The following is a 5,387-nucleotide window of genomic DNA, read 5'->3' as shown; positions in this document are numbered from 1 at the left end:
TATGAAAAAAGGATTTTTACCTAAAATGACCCATGATTTACCTGTTTTGTCAAATCTATCATATGTTTTTTTCTTGTCAAATCTATCACATGATTTACTTTTTGCATCAAATCTATCACGACGTTATCTTTTCCGTCGACATCTAACGGTCGTGCTAACGTGGCACGTGGAGAGATAGTGGGCCACACTTGCCACGTAGGCGCCACGTTAGCACGACCGTTAGATGTCGACGGAAAAGATAACGTCGGAATAAATTTGATGCAAAAAGTAAACCATGTGATAGATTTGACAAAAAAAAACATATGATAGATTTGACAAAACGGGTAAATCATGGACTATTTTAGGTATATTCCCCTATGAAAATAGAGAAAAATGTGGCAAACATGATATTCTACTTAACAATTGAGAATATCGAACGACAAACAAACTAAACATCTCTTTCAAGGCTATAAAGTGGTGAAAACAAGTAGCATGCTAACCCATGAAAGACATAATAGCATGAAAAGAGTTTGTTGATTCCCATATCGGATAGCTTTGCACGTAATAATAATTTCTTATTTATCAACACTGAGACTTCAATTCGCGAAGTATTATTCTCAAGTCATGCAAATGCGCAAGTCCTAATACGATTGCTCTTTCTAGGTTTATGCAGTTTCTTCTTCTTGTCGGGTAGTTTCATATTAGAATCTTCCACTTGCTTAGCATGTTCTTGAGACTTATGAGCATATAACGGTAGATAAAACTAACAATGATTAGAGTAACTACCAACAATGACAATGCAGCTACCAGCGAGAAATATCGACAAAAGGGAATTTTTAAGTCTCTATTAGCTACTTTAGAGTTAGAAATCTCCCGCGCCGGCATTGAAAAAATGAAGATAAAAATAGTATGGAAAGCTTTATCTATGTCAGTGTCTTGATCCCTTCTGACTAAGAGTACAAGCATGCTGAGTCAATTTGAAAACTGTTCGAGCTCGTGTTCGACTCGGCCTTATCGCACGGTTTGGGAGTGTCCAACTTCTTATGGGGACATGTGACAGACACGTGTAAGAATGAGTCGCCACTTGCCATTTTATGACCCGAAAATCGAGAGCCGGCAAGTTACCCGGGCATAGGGGTACGGGATACACCCAGTTGCTAAGGCATTGGTCTTGCGGAACCGAAAGTTCCAAATCCGGAAGTTCTATTACGTGCGAGCATATATCCCCACGCCCTTTCGGTACTTTGTTTATCTAGGATTTGCCGTTCTATTTCATTTATCGCGTGAATTAGGTTGCACACTTCTCACCCGTTTTGACACCGTAACTTCGATGAAAAACTTGGACCATCTGCTCACCGACCGGGGTCTTTACAATGACTGAATTAAAATACAGAAGATGCCCTTACAATGTGCTCCTAAATAAATACAAAATAAAGACGTGATACAGTACATGGACCCGATCAATTTGCATTAGGCCAAATATTCCACTCATGCTCACCGCGTGATTTTGAATGACCGAAATCGAAATTAAGGCAACGCGGGCTCAGAGAGCAGGGGGTCGGGTCTAACCGAACCGACGGATAGCAAAAGAGTCATTTGACTTTTGTGATAGCCATGTGATCGGTCGAGCTCCCGGGTCATGTCCGGCCACGACTTACCAACCCGATTCGAGTCGTCTTCCACATAGACATTACTAGGAGCGAAGCAGTAAGTCAAGGCAAAACCCGATTCCGCACTCGAGTTACGCGCACTCGGCGTGCATGAGCGTTAGACCCGTGATCGACGGTGAGAGGCGTTGGACCCCATGTGCATCGTATCCTATGGGCTAGGGCCGCGATAAAACAGACGAAAATGAACAAAAACAGACAAAAACAGATGAAAATAGATTACTACAGATAAATTGTGTATTAAGCGCCAAGTTTACGTGATTAGCCAATTATATACCGGGATTGTTAGGTAAATAATTTCCTAGCCTAAACAGAACATTGGCAAGCGCAGTGCTTGGCCAACTAAGTATATGTGGGTCTGTTTTAAATTGTTCTGCATTGTGATAATACGGCTTTAACAGATTATGCCAAAAGCATGTTTTTCACCTGAAAGCCCATAACCTAACCCTTTTTGCCTACTTGCCTCGTTTAATTATGCCAAGTGTATGATTAGTCAAATTTCGCGTTTTATCAACAGATAAACCCATTCTAAAATTATCGACTCGGTTACCGGTAATTTGTCAATTTGTGCATTTTGCTTAAAGCCGAGTGATTTATTTAGCCAAGTTACACGTCCCCTTCCCTATATGTGAAATTCTTTTAGTGATTACCGTCCTATATCTTGGATACTGCGGGTTTATTAAGCGATTGGTCTCTGAAGGCCAAGAATGACCGATCAATGATGGCCGATACACTCTTAGACCCTCGTGCGTGCGAGATAGTCACCGAAACCCAAATCCGTGCACATTAATTAAAACTAATACGTTGAACATATAATTTATCATCCAATTAATGCCAAAAAAGGGAAAATATGATTACACACAATCCAAGAAAAGACTTTTAAAACGAGAGAAGGATGACGAGGCGGTTCCTGAGAGTAATCGGACGGTGCTCGGAGTCCTGGCATTTTTGGTTCAGCTCCGCTGATTCTGGTCCTTCTATCTTCGCAGGGAGGGAGGAGGGAGGAGGGAGTGTAGGTTGCGGCAACAGAGAGAGAGAGAGAGAAAAGGCTCTTGTCGTCTTCTCGGATTCCTAGAGAGAGAGAGAGGGGGAGGGAGGGACTGCAAGGGCCAAGGGTTCTGTTAACTTTACTCTTTCTCCTTTTTTTTTAAATAAATATCCGGTCCCGGTTACCGGTTCTGGATACCCTGTAATCAAGAACCGAAACCGGAACCGATTTTCATCGGTTCCTGATTTTAATACCCGGACCCTACCCTATTTTCAATACGAGCTACTCGGACCTTACCCTACTGGGTAGGTTCCGACCGGTTCTGGGTATACCCGGTACCCATGCACACCCCTAGGTTGCAGGGACTGATTTCGAACAGTTCAAAAGTCATGGATAACTTTGAAAATGTAAAATGCTGGTCAGGGGCCATTTTAGATTTGTTAAGAAAGTTAGGGATTGAACTGGAAATTGCGAAAAGTTCTCTGGACTGACATGAATTGTCTGGAAAAATCTGTGGCTGAATTGAAAATGCTGAAAATGGCCCAGGACTATGTTGAAACAGATAAAAAAGTGCCGTGCTAATTCTGAAAACAATGTAAAGCCTATAGGAACATAACTGAAACATCCTGAAAACTTTATGAAATTGCGTTTCAAAAAAGATCCCACTCATCATCACTGTTTGCAAGACCACTTTTCCTCTCATTATCAGAGTTATCCCGCAAACAAATCAAGGGAAGTCCTATATGTGCCGCTAAGTTCGAAAATTTTACCTTTCCCGAGCCATTATCGAGAGGAAACACGTGAGGCTTCGGGTTGTCCACGAACGGAGGCTAGAGCGGACTGTTAACCGGCCGTCCTCGGCAACTCAGCACAGCTCGGGAACATGAGGACGTTCAGCGGCGTGGCAGCTCCAGGAAGAACCTACAAAAGTGAAGAAAAGAAGCAGCAAAAACGAAAATAAACGGACAAAACACGACTAGCAAAGGAGATAAATTAGAGAAATGTACGAGAGACTCAGCTCAGGGACTTCGGGGCACTGTCAGCAGCTTCAAGTAGCTCACGGAGCTCAAGGAAGGCACGAGAAGCGATCAAAACGTTTGCTGGTGTGTGTAAAAGAAAAAGAATGGAAGCTGCCAAGGAAGACAAGAAAGAGCAAGTGATGGGGTGGCATGATCAGGAGGGAACGGTGGATAAGAATGAGGAAGAATGGAGATGATGGGATGGCGTGAAGCTGGAAACCGAGGGAATGGTTTCAGCTGAGGGCTCTGAGCCGGGGGACAGGGGTCGAGCGCTGAGGGAAAGGGCCAGTGCGCTGAGGGGATCGAGAGTCAGCTGGGGGCAAGGACTGGAGCCGCCATCGATGAACTGAGGGCTCCGGGGATGTGCTGTGGGAAGGTCGGGGAAAATGAGCTGAAGGGGAGAGAGCCTCCGCTGAAAGGAGTCCGGCTAGGGTGAGGATGCTGAGGGGAACTCAACGAGCTCGTGGGGCCCGTTACTGCAGCTGAATTTTTTTTTTTTGGCCCGAGCCAAAGAGAAAGAGACCGAGAGAGAGAGAGAGAGAGACTGATCAGCTGGGGTGGGAGCTGGTGACCTCTAATCGAAAGAACCTGAGCTGATGCCCTGAAGAAGAAACCAAAGTAGAGGGTGGTTCCTGGGGAGTTTCCGTGCAGGGAAAAAAAATGAAGAAAAGAAGGTTGATAGTCAGAATTGCAGGGGCATGGGCATCCTGTAAACTGCAGAAGATCGAAGAGAACAGCGGAGATGCCGTGTGGAAAAGGAGATTGAGATGTTGATGGAGTCGTGAAGCAGATGAATGGCAGGGCGTGTGCAAAGGAGTCGGGCATAGGGGATGGGCTTTCTGAAGCAGAAGACCAGGCGACCTGCATGAGAAAAAGAAGAAAGAAAATAAAAGAAAAAGGCTGGTCAACTAGGAAGCAGAGGAGGAATGAAGCAAAAAGGAAAAAAAGAAAAATGAAAGCCAACTGCAACCTAAATCAGAAAAGGACGAAGAACAGTGCAAGTGACAGGGGGGTCGGCTCCACTCTGTCAAACAAATTATTATTATTATTATTATTATTATTATTTAATTTACTCGTACGAGTGTCCCTCGAGCGAATTTTGATTTTTCGAGATCCGATCATAATTTTGGAATGAAAAACTTTAAAATTGAGGAATTCGAAATATAATTGGCTCCGTGAAAATTACAATTAGGCTCGATGGAAATCGAATCTCGGTAAAAGTCTACGTCGAACATCCGACACGCATAAATCGTAATTGCTCAATTATTTCGAAATCCTTATCTTTTCAATTCGGCATCCAAAAAATATTTTGGAACCACGGTTGTGTCCAAAAAAATTCAGGGGTCAATATTATCCAGAAAGATATTTTTGAATCTCAAGTATCGTCTTGAATTTAAAAAATTGGCATCAATGCACATAAGGCCTGAAATTCTCGTCTTTTCAATCGGACATCCAAAAAATAATCTGAGACCACCATTATGTTCAAAAAAATTCAATGATCAATATTATGCATAAAAATATATTTTGGTCCTGAGTTTTGTTCTAGATTTTGAAATTCGAATTTGATGCACATAAAGCCTGAGAAAGTCCCATAGAGTACTTTTTCTGAAAAAATCATAAAATTGGTGTCGAATTAGAAAAATGCCCAATTTTCGAAAGTCGTGAATGTTCGAGCAATTAGCTGAAAATACTTCCCTTTGATGGATGACAAAAATGACGATTTTGCTCTTCCTT

The 5,387-nt window shown here is 42.7% G+C and overlaps 1 long non-coding RNA gene across 1 annotated transcript; it reads right to left on the bottom strand.

The window, feature by feature from the left end:
• Nucleotides 1-2,432: 2,432 nt before the first annotated feature.
• Nucleotides 2,433-4,711, bottom strand: LOC116187391. Its single transcript, XR_004152040.1, has 2 exons — nucleotides 3,405-4,711; nucleotides 2,433-2,746 (listed from the first exon to the last, which is right to left on the bottom strand). It is a non-coding gene; the product is annotated as an uncharacterized LOC116187391 (long non-coding RNA).
• Between the last annotated feature and the right edge of the window lie 676 nt (nucleotides 4,712-5,387).

Source organism: Punica granatum, chromosome 8 (assembly GCF_007655135.1).
Source record: "Punica granatum isolate Tunisia-2019 chromosome 8, ASM765513v2, whole genome shotgun sequence".
NCBI classification, from domain to species: Eukaryota; Viridiplantae; Streptophyta; class Magnoliopsida; order Myrtales; family Lythraceae; genus Punica; species Punica granatum.
The sequence above is the reverse complement of the archived record's forward strand: the minus strand, read 5'-3'. Positions and strand labels throughout refer to the sequence as shown.